The 18334-nt window shown below is 49.7% G+C and overlaps 1 protein-coding gene across 8 annotated transcripts in view; it reads right to left on the bottom strand.

Annotated features, from left to right (window-relative positions):
• Positions 1-18334, bottom strand: part of LOC120898834 (serine-rich adhesin for platelets) — a 66316-nt gene that overhangs the window by 34193 nt on the left and 13789 nt on the right. For 2 of the 8 annotated variants that reach the window (XM_040305231.1, XM_040305230.1), the window contains exon 1: positions 15987-16147. The exons of 2 other annotated variants lie outside the window; for them this stretch is intronic. The gene's annotated coding sequence lies outside the window, so the exon portion shown is untranslated. Of the gene's footprint in view, positions 1-4367; positions 4498-6628; positions 7302-15986; positions 16148-18334 lie in introns of those variants that run through there. 4 more of the 8 variants (XM_040305228.1, XM_040305229.1, XM_040305236.1 and 1 more) reach the window with 3 other exon arrangements.

Below are 18334 nucleotides of genomic sequence, written 5' to 3'. Positions count from 1 at the left end.
CCCAAATTGATGCCATAAAATGACCAAAGTAGTATTATACCAAATGTCCCCCAATATGTGGCCTTTTTTCATCGCAGTCATTTTGTTCCTTCTCCGCAGCCGTTAGCTGTTTGCTGTGGTCACGCGCCACTCGGCGTCACCACGTGAGCGTAGAATGCGTTTGCGTTCTATCAAACGGGTACAACACACATCCACACACACACACTCACACATCCTCCACCGATCATGCCCGGGCTAGAAGAGTGATGCAAATTGCCAAGGGTTCGATTTTCCGCCCGAAACCTGTGCGGGGATTGGGTGACGCCGACAGCATGTAGCATGAGGCACTTCCGCAAACGCCGCAAAAACTTGATTCGGATTTCCCGGGCACCGCAAACGGTAATGGAAAAACAACAAACACCTCGCCGGCATATACAGACGCACGTGTGGCTCCTTTCACGCTCTGTCTCTCTCTCTCTCCTTCTCTCGCTATCTCTCCCTTCAGCACACACACACTCTCTCTTTTCAGAGTTTCGTCCTGCAAAGTAAAGGTTGTTGTTGTCGTTGATGATGATGTGTCCGAGAAGCCACCGCCATCAGCTTTTACTACTACCATCATTCCCGAGCCAGCAATTGCGCAGATGCCAACACAAACGTGCAGCTCGGTTGTGCTCATGCTCAGGGACAATCTTCACGACCAAGCCTCAAACACACACGCACAGTAGTGCAGAATAATGTCGTCTTTTGCAAAAACAGGCGCGATTGATTTGCACTCCCCGCCCCCCCCCCCCCCCTCTCAAATCTGTGTGTTGTGGAGGGGAAATGGATAGGAATAAAAGGTAAGCATGCGCGAAATGATACGTCCTTCTACTTGAGAGTGTAGAAGGACAAGATCTAGCTACCACAGAGCTGCCGAGACAACAAGTGCAGAAGCCCCGAAAAGAAGGGTCTTTTTTTGCTATTGCTCATGCAAAGGTAGTAGAAAGAGTAGGAAAAAACTCATTATTTTAACGAACAAAAGCCAAAATATGTAATTTGCATGTGAAGACTTCGAAATAAAAAGGATGTTAGCAAAATTATATCCTGATTCGGCAGCTTTCTTCCTGCACGAATTAAGAGGATTGGTTCGTGGAGTGATTGGTTACGAAGGGACGTTGAGTCCTTCAGGCCTTTACTTGTCTCTATCACGCTTTCCTGTATCCTGGTATCCTGGTGCACTACTACACCCATGGCCGAAACCCTGATTCACAATGGAAACGCTATCAACTCCCACTCCCAGGGACGAGCGTCTGTGTTCCTTCCCAACAACTTTTGGTCTTGCTATGGCTTTGTTCCTCGGTGGCAACACCACCGACAAAAGGGGCCAGTATCGCCCTTTTCTTGACCTTTTCTACCACCTCGGCCAGCGCACCAGCGCAATGTATCGCCACGTATCGTTGTTACGGCTTCCTTGCTTTCTTTGTTTATTTTTCAGCACAAACGTGTCCACTCCAACCACCCACATCAGCCGGAAAAAAACGTCAGCTGCATGGGGAAGGACTTCCATTAAACGATTTTCCTCCAATGCAGACAGTAACATTGCCCATCCAATTCCAATTCGATCGTACCTTTATTGCCAATGACTAGCATTAGTTCCGTCCCTATCAATACGCCCGATTAAAAAAAAGAAACAGTTTATGATTGGCAGTGTTGACGCATGCCACGCACACGAACGTGTGACCCCTCCTCACGGAAACAGTGCCCCCCTTCCCGACACAGTGACACTTTAGTTTGATGGCAATAATGGTCGAGTGTCGAATTGACAGGCAGAACAATAGCAAACAACCGAAAACGCCCTCCTTCTTCGGCGATGGTAATAGCGGATCGAAAAAAGTGAACGGTTCATGAAAACGGGTATCAAACCTATCGTTCCTGACATGCAGCATGCTCTGCTTCACATTTTGTCGGAAAAAATCTACTTGTTTTTTTCCCACCCCAAACCCTCATCAAGTAGACAGACATTTATGTATTGGACCAAAGGATGGTAGTGATTTTTGGTTTGTTTTTTCCTTCTATCGTTCATTATGATGGTGATTTTATGTATCGGGTATCTTTTAGCCTCGAATTTTGAATATTAGAAACGCCTTTACAGCTGTTTAGCAGAGTGGAATTCCGATTTTCTCCTATTTTTTTTCCAACGAATCAATGGAATGTGCTTGCAATCAGAACATCGATTAACGCCCACTGTACCTTTTCTACATTTGCCAAGCAAATGTTCGTTTCGTTCGATTTGTAATTAACTTAATGGATATATATCCCTGCCATGCCACTCTATAGAGCTGCAGAACGAGCTACAGTGCTTACAATTGGTGTGTGAAGTAGAAACATTCATGCCTGAAGCAAAACAAACTAGCCCATCATCAGGCAATGGGCCAGAGAAGGCAAACGACTGGGTCCGGAAAAGAGTATTCGATTGAACTGGAGGAGGAAATCCAGAACCATACAATACCAAATGCATACACGAACACACACACACACACACACGCCCGTCTGCTACGACAATGTTGGTAAACTTTCAAACGACACTGGGTCGTTGATCCTGAAAGATTGCGTTGCAATGCGATTACAAGAAATAGATAGAATGAGAGAAAGAGAGGGCGATAGAGTGAGACAACGAAAGAATATGTGTGTGTGTGTGTGTGTGAGAGAGAGAGAGAGAGAGAGAGTGCGTCACAAGAGAGAGAGAAGAACAGAAAGCTATGGATGAACAGCATACATACATACTCTTGTTTACTAGTGTGTGATTTTGACGTTGCAAAAAAAAGGGCAAACGACAAACCCCAACATGAGTGCCACACAAGGGTGGGGAAAATCACCACGGTTTCTCCCCAGGGGGCGCGCGTGCGAGCATGCTTGTTGCTCGTTGAAAACACACGCACACCACGAAGCGCGCATAATAACCACTGGCGATAGGGTGGTGACCACGCGTTGCATGTGTGCAAATGTGTGTTGCTGCCGGGCGAGCAAAATAATTACTCATACTGAATCTGCTGCGCGGAGTTCAAGGTACGAGTGACGTGGAGCAGCGCTGCACGACTCTGTTCCTCCACCATGTATGACACAGTTGAAGAAAGTTGAAAAAAAAAGAACAAACTCCAACACCACTATATGTAAACAAAATGAGGATCATCCCCACTGCCCGGTTACCTGCGCATGTATCGCGAGAAGCACACACGACTGACTGAAAGAACGTTCCAAACACACCAAAGGGCACGGTTGACAAACACGGAAAGTCGCAGACCTAAACTAGGCGCATTTACGCAAACAGCAGCTCGATCCGACGGGCAGTGAAAAGCTCCACAGCGAGAAGCTTTCAATCTCCGCTCGCGCAGAACTAAACGATCTGATGCGGTTGCTGCTGTGCGGAAAGCTTCGCATCGGTGCCATTTTTAAAAGTAACCGTTTGGCTGCATCCGATCAAAGAGGAGGATGCATTACATTCTCATTCAATAATCTCTTTTTCCCTTCCAATTTCATTCATTGGCACTGGATGATAAAAAGCTGAATGATGATCTTGCCGTTTTGTTTCTTTTTTTTTTGGGTGTACATACAGTGAAAGCGCACTGCATTTCGAGTAACAATCGGAAACAGAAAAAGTGAAATACAAACTTTGTTTATTTTTTTGTTTCTTTTTTTCTTATACCATTTCCTAGACAATGCACGGATTAAAAGACAAAAACACACACATAAAAAAACGCACAACTGCTGTTTGCAAACCTTCTCTCACACTTTGAAAAATTCACACATTCTTGCACGCTATTCCACGTACAAATTGCACACACACACACTCGTAAACGGTGTGAAATAAAACATTTTCTCAACCCTGGCCCTGGCAACAGCTCACACACAGATCCTCCCTTCGTACACTCACACCAAGGCACCGTGTTTGCTGTATTGCCCCTCTCGTACACAATGTTTTTTTCCGTTCACTGTGTGTTTTTCCTCAAATGTCACGCACGTTTTACCACCTACAGCGAGGGTGGGGTGGAACAGTGTGATTCACAAATACAGAGAAAATGGTTGCATTCGCAGGTTTCGTACCATTTGCAGAGTAGCTTTCCTTTGCGCGACAATTAAACAATTAAACGCAACCTATATTAAGAGTGATTAGCCAATGGTTTGGGCGTGAATAGGGAAAAGAATAACAGTAATATCCATTTCCCTTCAATGCATTGCACAAAAGCTACCACTCGTCAACTGCTGTAACACCACCACTACAGAGCGCGTTCGGTGATAAAATAGCACACACGCAACCGCTCCTACAAAGCAAGCTTTTCTCATCAAGACACACACGCACACACGAAAGAAAACAGGAATGGGACGGCTGTCGAGATCGAGAAAATTCGTACCAAGATGGCTTGTTACACGTTCTCACCCTTGCAGGGGCCGTGTTAATATTCACCCTGCTGCTGTGTTTATCGACCTACGCCCGCTGCTGCCGTTGCTGCTGCTGCTGCTTCGTTGACGCTCTGGCCGCGAATAAAGCAACACGCGATACCGAAAAGCGAAACACAAACGTCGTCCCAGTGTCCGTGTCTGTGTTTTCTCTTATCTTTAGTTTTTTTTTTCATTTCTCTCTATCTTTCTCTATCTCTCTCTCTTTCCTTAGAGATATCGTGCTGGAATCAGGCAAAAATAAAACCCCACCAGATCAAGGAACGCGCGCGTCATCGAAATGTTGGCCGCGCTGGCCGTAGTTTGAGGCTCCCAACGTAGAGAAGGGGATGAAGCGTCTGTGCTAGTGTTAGTCGCTACCACCCCTTCTATTGAAACGAAACTTCCCCTACACGCACACGGCAACACTCGGGAGCATGAAGAGCATCAACACCGCCCCCTCCCTCTCTCATCCCCCTACCGCGTGCTAATAAACAAAACGAACCAACGTGTACACACCCCAACAAGACACGAGCGAAGATGAAAAAGAAGCAAGCAAAAGCGGACAAATCGCGCTTGCGGTTCGGCTCTCTCGCGCAGAGGAAAAAGCGGCACACAAAGCTACGCATCGCACACGTATCGCATGACGTCCGGCTGGTATTTTTTCTCTCCCTCTCTCTCTCTCTCTCTCTCTCTCTATCTCTCTCTTTCTCTCTGTCTCTCTGTAAGACCAAACCGCAACGGCATACGCAACCCCTCAATACACAGCTGGTTTTTTTTTATTTCATCGCGGCTAACCCTCATCCCTTTCACCCCTCTTAGCATTCAATGGGGGAGAGAAATTGCACCACAGTGTCGTGTCACACAATGCACGCACACATACACACACACACACTCACTCGCAAGCACACTCTCCACAGCGCACAAAGGCTGGAAACAAAAACAACAAATCACCAAAGCGCTTCGATAAGCGCAAATTTTCACGAACAAACCCTCTCTCCCTTCCCCTGACCCTGTCCACTACTCACACGAACACACACACACACACATCGTGTACTAAAAATAACAACAATAAAAAGGAAACACATCCCAGCCATGCACATACCCACACACTCATACCAACATTGCATACACGCATGCAGTTGGTCGGTTACGGGGTGCATGTGCATTTAGCTCACTGTGCACTTAACGAATTACACACACATACTTTCGTTACTGCTCCAGTCCCAGCCGAGCGCTCTTGAGGCGTAGTTGCCGATTAATAAAAAAGAAACCACAAATGCTATTTTATCACACTAAATCTAATAGGAATAAGCGAAAATGGAATCCATCACAGTAAAGTAAAGCGTTTCCTTGAGTACAATTCACACACGTTGACCACAGCCGCACACACGCGTACCTACACGTACCACAAATACCACCAACAACAACAACATGCCTGCGAATAAATAGAATGCCTTGCGCTCGCTGGCTTCGGAAGGGAAAAACTAGCGCACAACGAGAAAGGGGTGTGTGTGAGAGAGTGTGTACGGGATCGCGCGCGCCTTGTATGTGTGTGTGTGTGTGTGCGCGCGTATGTGTTTCAGCATTTGCTGGGCGCAACTGCGATTACACTGCTGCCCCGGATGACGTCACTCACGTCTCTCTCATTGTGTGTCAGCGACGACTGTGCGACGACTGTGGCTACGCTAGATGTAGCGAAGCTAGGCGTTACACCACGCAAGCACGCGCGCACCCCCTTTGCCCTTGGGCCAGACGCAGTGATGGGTGAAGGAAGGCGCAAGAGGGCCGTTAGACGGTGCAAAACACTGGCCAATGGGGGGAGGGGGGAGGGAGTGTAATGTGCGAACCGCAAACCGTCGCAAGTCGGTGCGCGCGTAAGCTAGCCTAGCAAAAAGGTGACACGATCGTGAACCGTCCCCCCCAGAAGCTTGAATTCACACCATGGGACAAGAGCACGACACTAACGACAAACCATTTTTTTTAAATGTTTGTTTCTCTTGGTGTGTGTTCGTCCGATTGCGTTTGCAAATGACGCGTGATTTGTTGTTTTTTTTTGTTCGCTTGCTTTCTTCACAACACCCTTCATTTTTGGGAGTGAGCAATCGTAAGGAGGAAAGTCGGAAACTACTCCCATGGATAATGTACGGTACGGGAGAAGAGAAAATAAAGAGAGACATAGAGAGAGAGGAAGAAAGAAAGGAGAGCAGGGAGACAGTAAGGCAGCACAACTTACATTTGCTTCCGTTTAAGGAATGGCTTCGGAGGCAGCCCAGCCGATGACGATCAAGAGATATGGCTGCGTGTTGTGCGACAGCTGTGGGTGGTGAGGAAGATGCTTTCAAGAGGGGATTTTTTTCCTCCCCCGAGCACCTTTGCCTTCTGGTTCACCTTTTGCCACCTTTTTCACACTCTCTACACTTACACACTTACAATTCCAACATACACACACACACACACCGATTCCGCCCAACGGCCAAGGGTGTGTTTCTACCGCCGTACGTTCGGTCGGGTACGGTCGTTTGTTCTACAACGTTCTGGTGGTGCACTTCATAACGTTTAGCTTTTGAATCTGCATTTGTTTTTTTTCCTTCCCTCTCTCTCTCTATTTCTCTCTGTTTTTACTTTGGCGTGCAGCGGAAACACACACAACCCAAAACACACATACACAAACGCGTGCGCTTGCAGCAAACCGTCGCGCGCTCTGGCTCACTTGCGAAACCCCGGGCAGCGACAACTACAAACGTGAAAACCGCGGGAAGGGCGTGTGGGGAGGGAGCCCGGGGAACCTACGGTAGGGTAGGTGCGAAACCGATGCACGCACTCACACGCGGGACGCGAAACCGAACAACGGACAGTGTGTCTCGCCAATGCCAACCTTGCTCACGGACGCGTACCAACTGACTGACGGTCGCCGAGAGCGACGAACCAATCGAAACCGGCTGCGACGCGCGCGTGTTCCTGCCGTGTGTGTGCTGTTGTCAAAGGGATGATGCTGCAGGAGGAGGAGGAGGAGGAGGAGGAAGAGCGAGAGTGAGGCAACGGGAGAAAAAACTCACCCTACAGCACAGTGACAGCTATATAGCAACGACGGGGTTGCTCGCCGTACACCACCACCGTCGTGCGCGCGCGTGTATGTGTGCACACCCGAGAGAAAGACATAGAGAGAAAGAGCGAGAGAGTGTGAACGAGAAAGAGAGAGAGCGCACGAAGAAGAGATTATTGTTTTTTCGAGCGTGCGCATACTCGCCCGCCTACTAGAAGCGCACTGTTGGTGTAGTAGTGTGTGGCCGCCGAATGAGGGCGGCCATCGTCATCATCATCATCCCCTAAAAGCGAGCGCCACCAACAAAGCGGCACTGCAACGGCTCACCTGGCGGCGGCAGCAGCGAAAGCAGAGCGTGACTGCGCTGGTAGAGGTGCGAGCAAGCAGCGAACCTTCAACCCAGCCCAGGAATAACACCCATACGCGTCCAGCAACAACCCCCTATTGAGCGCGATCTATTGTGTATGGGTGAGCGCGCGCCGAACACACCCCTTACTAATGTTTTGCATGCGCCTTGAGAGACAGAGAAAGAGAGATAGAACGAACGAGAGGGAGATAGTGTGATCAACCACAGCAACAACAACAAAAGCACCAGAAAGTGCGAGAAGTGCGCCAAACAGAGCTAACCGCTCGCACACACACACACACACAAACACATGCTCGCGGCAAAGAAGGGCGCATTTGGCAGCTCTCACCCCGCATGTGTGTGTGTGTTTTTATATGCGTTTACATATGTATGTGTGCACAGGGGTTGCAAGGGTAGCAGTGTTCTGTGTTTACCGTGTGTCATTCTACAACAACAACAGCAACAACAGCAACAGTGGCTTTGTGCAGCTATGTGCGTGATTGACGACGATACACATTCGGGTGGCGTTTGTTGGTGGTGGGTGGTGCGCGCGCACGATGAGCAACACTGTTGTTGTTTTTTTTTTTTCGTTTTCTTTCTGTACGGCGACGTCAGCCGGATGGGCGGACGATCGGGCGCGGACACCCCAAACCGAAAAGGCAACAACGCACCGCCGGTGACGGTTGTGGTGGCCCGCCCGCGATTAACCCGTCCCAACCACTCCACACGGACCGGAGCACGCGAAAGTTTCCAATTCGCTTGTGTGTAGGTGATGGCGGTACACCATCATATAGGCTGAGCACTACCCTTCTCACACTGGCTGTGCTGTTGTTGCTGGGGTGATTTTTTTAAGAGTTCGAGTTTTTTTACGGGTAGTCAGAGCGATGTTGCTCAACGGTGGCGGCAAGCTGGACATATTATTGCTGTAGTTTTCGAGTATGTGAAGTTTTTTTGGGGGTGTTACGTCAAAAGAGTTCTGGAATATGTTCTCTAACTCGTGTACCAAACCTAAGTGATAACCAACAATTTGTTCACACACAACATCATGTCCTGCAGAGTTTGTTCACTTTGAAAAAAAAAACAGAACGCCATTGCATCGAATCAATCGCCACACACCATTCGTTGATTTGCTCGCATACTACTGCTCCGTTTACCATACCAACGTACAATGCGATCCATTGTTGCATGCTTAGAAGAAGAAAAAAAAGACACACCATCGGCGTTGTAAGCCAGATTACAGTAGAGCCGGGGTCATCATGAAAATCACAAACATCGACCGTTTCATCGGCGGCCACTCGTTTGTCGTACACTGTACGCTCTACCACTACCAGTGGAGACTGTTTCTCCACACTTAACTACCACACATATACACCCACACACACACACAAATTGAAGAGAGAGAGAGAGAAAAAAAAAACAAAACATGACATGATGAGGGTGTACAACTGCGCGGGAAGAGCTTGGGCATGGGGTTGTAGCTTCTTGGCCGTCCGATTTGTTTGCGATCGGCAAACGCTCGAGACTTTCTCGCATCACGGCAACACAACAACCCAAGCATCACCGCGGAAACCGTGTCGAGCCGAGAGAAAGAGAATGAGTGAGAGAGAGGGAGAGTATGTGCGGGTGCGCGCGCACGACTGTTGCGCACGATACGCATGCGGCAGACGCGGCAAACAAGCCGCCGTACGCGAGAGAGTGCCCGGCCCGATGGTGCTTCGTGAGGGTGCCCTTTGTTTTTCTTACCCCATTCGATACCATCTGCTGCTGCTGCTGCTCCTTCTCCACTACTATGCTGCCCATCGCCGCCCTGTCCCCGGAAGCGGTGTTACGCGCTTACATGCGATTCATTCAACCGACTCCGCGGTCGCCTTTCTCGCTCAACCGGCCGAGCTCTGCATGAGTGTTTGTATGTGTGTGTGTGTGGTGGTGTATGTTAAAGTAGCATAAATTACGGCCGTGTGCTCTTGCTTTCCGTGCATTGTTGTTGTTGTTGCTCGCCTTTCTTTTGGTCCGCTCCCATCCCACGACACCAGCACGCACAAACACACACGCTCACCCCGTGCTTCAAAGAGTCAAGGGCGGAGAAACCCCTTCCCCGGGGATCTGGGGAAGGTGTTAGACGCTGGCCCGACATCACCATGCGATGCCGCTGATTATTATGTCACGCCGCACAAACACAAACTTGAACGCGAACGGTACGGTAACCGGCCCAAAACGGCCCGGGCCCACATAGCGATGGTCATCGATGCCCCCCCGGTGGTTCGACATCATCCCACATACGCGCCGGGATGATAATACTCGGCCCCCGGAGAGACCACCCACCCCCCGCCCTCCCCCCTCGCCCCGAACTACCCCACGCACACAGCACCCGGACAGCAGTCGATGCTGATAGCCGTGGAGAAGGTTCGATCGGCACAGGGAGCAAAAATCGGTTCGCTCGCCCGCCAGCAGATAGGGAGCGCTGTTGTGAAGCGCGAAAGGGGACACGAGCGAACGGGAACCACCGCCTGCGTTCGATACGACCGAGAGCAGAGCTGCTGGGTGGATTTATGCGGCGTCTCACCTTCTAGAAGCTTTCCGCAGCACAGCGTCAGCAAGCTGAGGCGGATCTGCTTTGCATATTTACTGGACCCTCGCTGTTGTAGTGTATTTGTGTGTGTATGTGTGTGTTTTTTTATGCTGACCCAGCAGTGTCGATTCAACACTTTCATCAGTAGCAAACGCTCCTCTACTCGCGTGCAGATAGGAACAGTTTCGCGTTTCGCTTCCTACAGCAGCTTGCGCTCGCAGCAGAGATTGTTCGTTATTTTGGTGCGGGAAAGGAGCACACACTAATGTAAACCGTAATCGTGGACGACCCCGGCTTGTGACACACACACACACGCACACATACACACACAATAAACGGAGATGAAGAAAGCGGTTTATGCTGCGTGATAGTATTGTATTTACCCCGCATCAGCAGCATGATGCCATCAGCAGTCGATGTGCGAAAGGAAAACCCGCTCCTACAGGGTTTGACGGGATCTTTTCCCCATTTTTTTAATTTGATAAGATCGTTTTAATCCCTTTGCTAAGCTTTATTTTACTCTAAAAATATACAAACAATCCAGCCGTTGCAGAAAGCCGTCCAGAATTGCGGAATGTTTTAACAATGTTCATACGCGTCCCTCTGCCAACGGGGTTAACCCTGTACATTAACGAAACGAAAGAAAACAGGAGATAAATCGCGCGCAAGAAGAGAACGGAGAGCAAGCAACACGGTGTGTGAGAGAGAGAATAAATCAGTAAACAGCAGAATAAAGAACGATCGAAACCAACACCTACACCATTTGGCTATAGCGAAAACACAACATCATGTGTTGCATATGTGCGGCTGTGTGGACGCGTGCGTAGCATAAAACCAACACCAACGAATGCGATGTTTTGTGTATGCATGCGATTCACGTGCCGGGGCAATGTGTATTGCGCGCCCTTTCGCTCGCATTGCTATCGTTCCCTTCGTCTTAAAAACATTCACCGCACGCACACAGGCTCGGTGTCCTTTATTTATCCTTTCCCCCAGGAAAAAAACACACACACACAACGCGCACAACACCGATTGTGCACACGGCAAACCGGAAACTTGAAGGCTACGGAATTTTCCCATTCCATTGCATCTGCCCGCAGAAAAAAATGGGTTTGGGTGCAGTTTGCACACCATTTGTTCGTTCTTTTTCTTTCTCTCTCTCTCTCTCTCTACAACTGTTCAGTCTCTGTTGTGCACTGTAGCTGAAGCTTAGTTCATTGTTCATTTTCACGTAGAAAAGTTTTTTTTTTAAAGAAAAAAAAGTACCTAAAATGCACACAACAAATACACACACATAGACCTCGTTACCAAAACCCCAAACATTCCACAATAAGAACCATACAAAGCAGAAACCACACACACACACATAAACGCAAGCAGTCATCGTGGTATGTTGCACACGGAACCTCTTTCATAAGGGCTTTCCGGGGAGAAGGGTATAGAACGGAAGGAACTGCATCCATTATCTGCGGAATCTACAGCTCGAGGAAAAGATAGAGCGAACGAGAAAGAAAGAGAGAGAGAGAGATACAGAGAGAGCGAGAAACTGTGTGTAAGTGTGTGTGAGAGAGAGAGAGACAGAGAAGGAGAGAGAGGGAGATAGTTGGTGGTATGTGTAGACACAAAGAAAAACAAACAAAACCACAGGCAGCGTACAGACGGAGGGAAGTAGAAGCAGCATAAATATGTATGATGTGACACGTATTTGTACACAAAACAATTGGCCAGCCATCTTTCCCCCCGGCTAGCCTCCGTTTTATCACCATCGCTCTCCATTCTCGACAGCTTTCCTTCTCTTGCATCATGCTTGCAGCAGCCCACGTTGATAAGCATGCCAGTGCACGAAATGCAGGCACGTACCAATCAGTGATGGGTAAAGTTGACTAAAATCCGGATTCGGCTCCGATCCGACTCCGATAAAATTGGAATTGACTCCGCAAGGTAGGTCCGTCCTGCATTATCAGAAATCGATCGGAATCGTCTGGAATCACCCGGAGTAGTCCAGAGTTCGGAGTCATTCGGAGTCATTCGGAGTCGGAGTCGTCCGAGGTCGTCCGGAGTCGTTCGGAGTCAAGCACATTGAACCAAGGCTCCTGTTGACTCCGACCGATTCCGATTCCGGTCGACTCCGATCGACTCTAGACGACTCCGAATGACTCAGGCTCCGACTCCGATGACTCTGAATGACTCCGAACGACTCCGGGCGACTCCGGGCGACTCCGACTCCGGGCGACTCCGACTCCGGGCGACTCCGACTCCGGGCGACTCCGACTCCGGGTGGAGCTAGTGGTTCCATTTTGCCGTAGTCGGAACCGGACTAACAATAGTCGGAGTCGGATCGGAGCCGTAGGTACGCTCCAGAGAGCACATCACTAGTACCAATCGTGTGCCCACACAGATATGTGCGAACGCAACACATACAGTGCACGCAGCCACATGAGGCTTACAATCTCCACTGCCAGGCGGCCACGCAAAAAAGCGTGGCCACACAGTGTAATAACCGACCCTGAAACACTTTTCCCCACGTACGACGCTTTGCTGGTGTGCTACGCTTTGTGCATGATGATGATTATCCGTGACAAATGCCGCCACTTGCGCATCAGAACCAGCATTGAAATTCGACGCCCCTTATGCCCCTTTTTGCAGAACAAAACCATCGACCCGCGCGATTGGGCGTTTCAATTCGGGGACGGGCCACTGCCCACCCAAAACTGAACGGGAAAGCGGGAATGTTTGCCCGTGGAAACCCGCATGTTTTTCACACACACACACACACACACACACACACACACACACACACACACACACACACACACACACACACACACACACACACACAAGCAAAAAGAAGAAGAAAAAAACAATTCAAACCAGTAGCATTACGCGAGCTGCAGATCCTCTCGAGATTAAAGCCAACCAAAAATGGCAAAACCTTGCTGTTTGTTCACTCATGAATATGCTGATGGCAACATAAATACACTTACACACCAGCACATGCATCATCCCCCGATTGGAGGAGGAGGAGGAGGAGAAGGAATCATGTTTTGCCCAAAAACGGCCAGCCACCACCCCGCCGCCTTCCAACGGTGTATTGAGGGTGGAGATGGGAATAACTCGCTCGTCTCGAATCTGCCCTTTTATGACGCAGGAAATGGCAATCGCCGGGCCGGGCGAATCCAATTGGATATCGTCTCCGAGATATTTAGGACGCAAGAGGTGGAAAAGAAAATCCTGTGAGATGCTTCCAGCCCAAAATTACCCCCCCCCCCCGCCGTTCGTGATGGTAAAGGGCTATCCCTTTTTGGCCAGTGAAACTAGCACGTCCGCTCACTGCCGTCACAACACCGCCGAAGAACGTGCCTCCTCTCGTCAACCACGTCGTCGCCACGGACTGGACTGTATCGATGTAATCGAAGGAGCGGGAGAAGAGTACTTGCTTCGTCTTCGTCTGCGTCCTGGTGAACGTCGGTGAAGATGTTGCAATCGAGTGGTTGGCTGGTCCCGAAATTGCTGTGTGCGATTTCCGCTCGCCGCGAGCTGAAAACTAGGGAAGCATACATTGGCCATCTCACTTTCTCCTCCTATGCGTGTGATCGTCTATAAAAATCATCTAGAACACCCCATGCAACAGCAAGTACGGGCGTGTGAAAAGCAAACAGCCAGCGACACTTTCTTGACTTGGGACCAGTGGCGGATTTAGGATGTTGGGGGCCCTAAGCGTTAAAAGGAGTGGAGGCCCCCCGGTTGGTGTCGAGCGGGGGGGGGGGGGTGCATATGGTTGCATTAGGTTTTGAATCAAACACACTTCAATGGTTTGCTGGCGGGGGGGGGGAGGGGTACTCAGAATCCTTGTACTGGGCTGTTTATGAGACCCTTCATCCATGGGGCCCCTAACTAGCACAGAAGCTCTTGCTGAGACTACTGTACACATTGTTCTATATGCTGGAATTTCCTTACACGGGGCCCCTACATTGACGGGGCCCCCCGCGGCCGCTCAGTCCGCGCACCGTTAAATCCGCCACTGCTTGGGACTTGTTACTGCTACTGGTACAACGCATTTGCCAAGCCGAACATTACACAAATATTCGCTTGAAGGTGGAAGAAATTGGTGAAAAATCACAAACATTGCCAGTTCGGGGAGAGGGGTCATTTCGACCCCAACGTTGGCGCCGATCGTTGGGTACACACATAGGTGTGTGGCAACCCATTACTGGTTCCGCTTCAGTTCCAACAATCTTTCCCGGAACGAGCTGAGCATTCCCTCACCAGCGCACGACCGTGTTTCTGATTCAAGCAGCAAGTTCCAACATCAGCAACATTGCTGTAGCATACAACAGTGCTTCCAACACACACACATACGCGCGCGCGCGCATACTCTTTATGCTGTACCGGTTATTTCCATCAGCCACAGTGATGTCTTTGTTTGGCTACTATGCAGAAGAGCGAATCGAATTCGAGAATGTCGGACAACTCTCAGCAAAAACGCAACCATTGTGCCCAGCATGGCTGGATATTGGATGGATCGGCAATTGGACAGTGTGCTTGGGTGCAGAGACTTTTACTTTCTAGCCCTCATCCCATCGCCGTTCCGCACAGCATCTCACTCTCCCAGGTGCCGAGCAGGATGAGACACTGATGGGATAGGGAATCGGAACAATATTTCACTCGGCGGCACGCATACCTTCGCAGATCGCGGCGCTCGTAGCATAAACATAGGCCTGGACTACAATTTTCTTTTTTTTCGCACCCATAACCACACACAATCAAGCCCGTACAATAACAACAACGCGTCGAACTTTAGGGCAGTTTAGGGCCTCACACAAACCTCGCAAGTGCAAGTGCATCTACAGCTAAATGGTGAGGGCCCATTTTAGTACGGCGGAATTATTATGACGCTGGGCTCCGACAGCACACAAAGAACGCCCGTGCCCGCCGTGCGTGCAAACGAGATGGATACATGGATAGCTACATCACATGAGCATGGGGGGGGGGGAGGCGATACGTATCGCGATTCGAGCAAATTCAAACCAATGGAAGGGGAAAAAAACAACAATAACGTGATGCCGGTAACACACACACACTCACATACGAGCAGCTTACTCACGTAGCGACCACATGAGTGCACACGTGGCCATCACGGCGGCAACGTGACACATCGGCAGGCGCGGTTCTCAGCGATTCTTCCACCCCTACTACTCTACACGTCATCCCACGGCGTACTTCCCCCTCTCTCCCTCTGCCATTGCAGCCCGAGCATGATGCTTTGCGCAATTTTCCCCTCCAAACGTAACACCAACACACACGCACTCAACCACACTCACACTGTTAAACAATTTATGCTGCACACACACACTCACACAGAGCGACACTCTTCTTCTCTCAGCAGAAGCAACAATAAAAAAAAAGTGTAACAGAATTCATGCCCACTTGGATTGGAGGGGAAAATGTGTGACGACAGCAGTATTTTTGAAAATAGTAACAAACGCCACCCATGTGAGTGGCGGCGAAGGGTGAACGGGGGGTGTAAGGTGGGATGGCAGAGGGGTAGCGTTATGTATGTGCGAGCCTGCCGCTCCAACCACTACCCACAATCGCTGCGTGTACGAAAATAGCAAAACACAAAATCTACTCACCCTCACAGCGCGATGCGTTTGTGTCTGTGCGAAGCGTCGTCGTGATGCGTGCACCACACAGTGGTTCCACCTGGGAAGGGAAAAAAGCGCACTCACACACACTCACACACACTACACGACCGACCCAGGGAAACCACAATTGTTTGCACACTTTTGTGTCATGCCCACACACACACACACACAGCCTACCTTTCACGGGGTACTGTTATCTTCGCCTTTGCCTATTGCTTCACCACCCGGCTGACAAGGCCCCTTTAGACAGGGTTTGGGTACAAAGAACGTCACTCGAATGCGACGCCCCCGTTCCCCGTGCACACAAATCAATGCTTTCCGTAGTGCGTATGTGTAGTGGTGGGTGAGGCGTGCACAGCAATTTTAGCGCTGGTTTGTTTGTTTCGTTGATGTGATTTCGATCGCCGAATGGAATTTCTAACGCTTCACGCAAGCACAATGCAAATGTTTCCCACAACGGTTTTGGGGCCACTAGCGATGCACCACGCCTACTACACACGTTCGTCGTCGCACTGCACACAACGGAGCGGAAAGGCTGCTGGTTTTTGGGTGGACAGAATTGATATGGACACACACACAGCAACAGGGGTACGGTACGGCAGCACACAAGCCCGAGCGAGCGCGGTTCAATTTCATCTGGAGACTCGAAAATCACAGCCTGCCTCGCAAAGGGTGTTCTTGGTGCTTCGCACCCGAAGCACAGCGCCGAACACGGGTTCGGTTCGGCACCCCTACCCAACACCCCACTCACCATCCACCCCCCGTAGTAGCACATGCACCCTTCTTCGCCACTTTCTCTCTTTCCCTGTTTACGTGCACTGTTACTGGCTCCAAAACGTGTGCGAGCGTGCGCGCTCTCTCTCTCTCTATCTCTCTCGCTTAATTTACTGTTTTGTCCTCTCTCTCACTGGGTATGGCCGCCCGGCGCACATAAACACCTTCCTTATTTAGCAGACGCAGCAACATTGGGCAGGCCTTGCTGCAAGCCGTCCCGCGCGCCCGTTGACTTTGATTTGCACTTGCATGCACCACACAAACACAAACCGCGAGACCACCACCCACGGACGGGTCACACCAGGGCTGGGGGTGGTGCGTGATACGGTGAGCGCTGGTTACCAGTACCAATGCCCTCTTTGTGTGTCACAACACACACACACACAGAGCCACAAGCAGCCCGGCTGCGAGCGATTGTGCGCTTTGTGCTAATGAGCGGGCGCATGCGAAGGCCTTCCACCTACCCCCACCAGTCGGGCGATAAACAGCCAGCCAGCCAGACAAGGGGGCTCTTAAAAACACAGAAACACACACGCAAGAAATCGCCGTTACTCGATCGTAAGCACGACCGAAACGCGACACGTAACTTCAGCGTCCCCAGTGGCCACGCTGTGTCAATGGTGCGATGCATCTACTCTAAGCCGGGGCCACCGACACGTGATGCTGGATAGTACCTCTCCGAAGGGTGGCGCAGCAGATCGGTGCCGTGGTGAACGCACGTACCCCGGCTTCCAGCCCCAGCTAGGCCGGGGATCGAACTAGGCCAAAATGTTAGCCAAAAACGAAATCAAAACGAGCAACAACCAAACACAAAAGCGCCCTTCCCGTTCCATTCGTTACACTGCGCGACACACAACATGGGACCATCATTTGCGCAGACGGCTTAACTGGGCCAGCTACCACGGCTACGCGATTATTCATGATTCGTGCATCGTTCGCTTTGACGCCCTCTCGCCGCCGCCAAAGTGCGTGGTTGAAGGGGTTGCACGGTAGAAATTGTTTGTGGAAAGAATTTGTTATTTAAGAAGGAAATTATTATAAAATAATTATTTGTCAGAGCATTTGGCTGGTAACTGAATTTAGGCTTTTATAATGTTCTTGTTTCCAAATCAAGGAAAAAATATAAAGCATTTAACGTACAGTTTAAAAAAATTAATTCTAATAATAGGTACGTTATTGTAACAAATGCACAATGTATCACCGTTACAAAACTTTGGACTTGGAAACAACCGAACACTTATGTTTAAACACTCAACAAAACAAGTTATTTATCTCGGCCTGTCCTGATTTTTGTTATCCATCCAGCGATGGATAGCTTGAATTGCTCGAAAAACATGCGCCACAGGCTGCTAGACTACCTCAGTGTAAAAGGGTGTTTGACAGATACTTTCTAGCAGAATATGCCTTGTGAAAACTAACGGCTAATGTCAAACAGGTTCCAATTGCATAATATCAGGCGCAACTTTTGTCCGCCCAGCCGGGAACAATCATACGAGTAGAATGATTTACTGCCAATTTTTGTGTTTTACCCTTTGCTCAATTCTTGTTCAGCCTTTTCTGTT

Source organism: Anopheles arabiensis, chromosome 2 (assembly GCF_016920715.1).
Source record: "Anopheles arabiensis isolate DONGOLA chromosome 2, AaraD3, whole genome shotgun sequence".
In the NCBI taxonomy this organism is placed as follows: Eukaryota; Metazoa; Arthropoda; class Insecta; order Diptera; family Culicidae; genus Anopheles; species Anopheles arabiensis.
The sequence above is the reverse complement of the archived record's forward strand: the minus strand, read 5'-3'. Positions and strand labels throughout refer to the sequence as shown.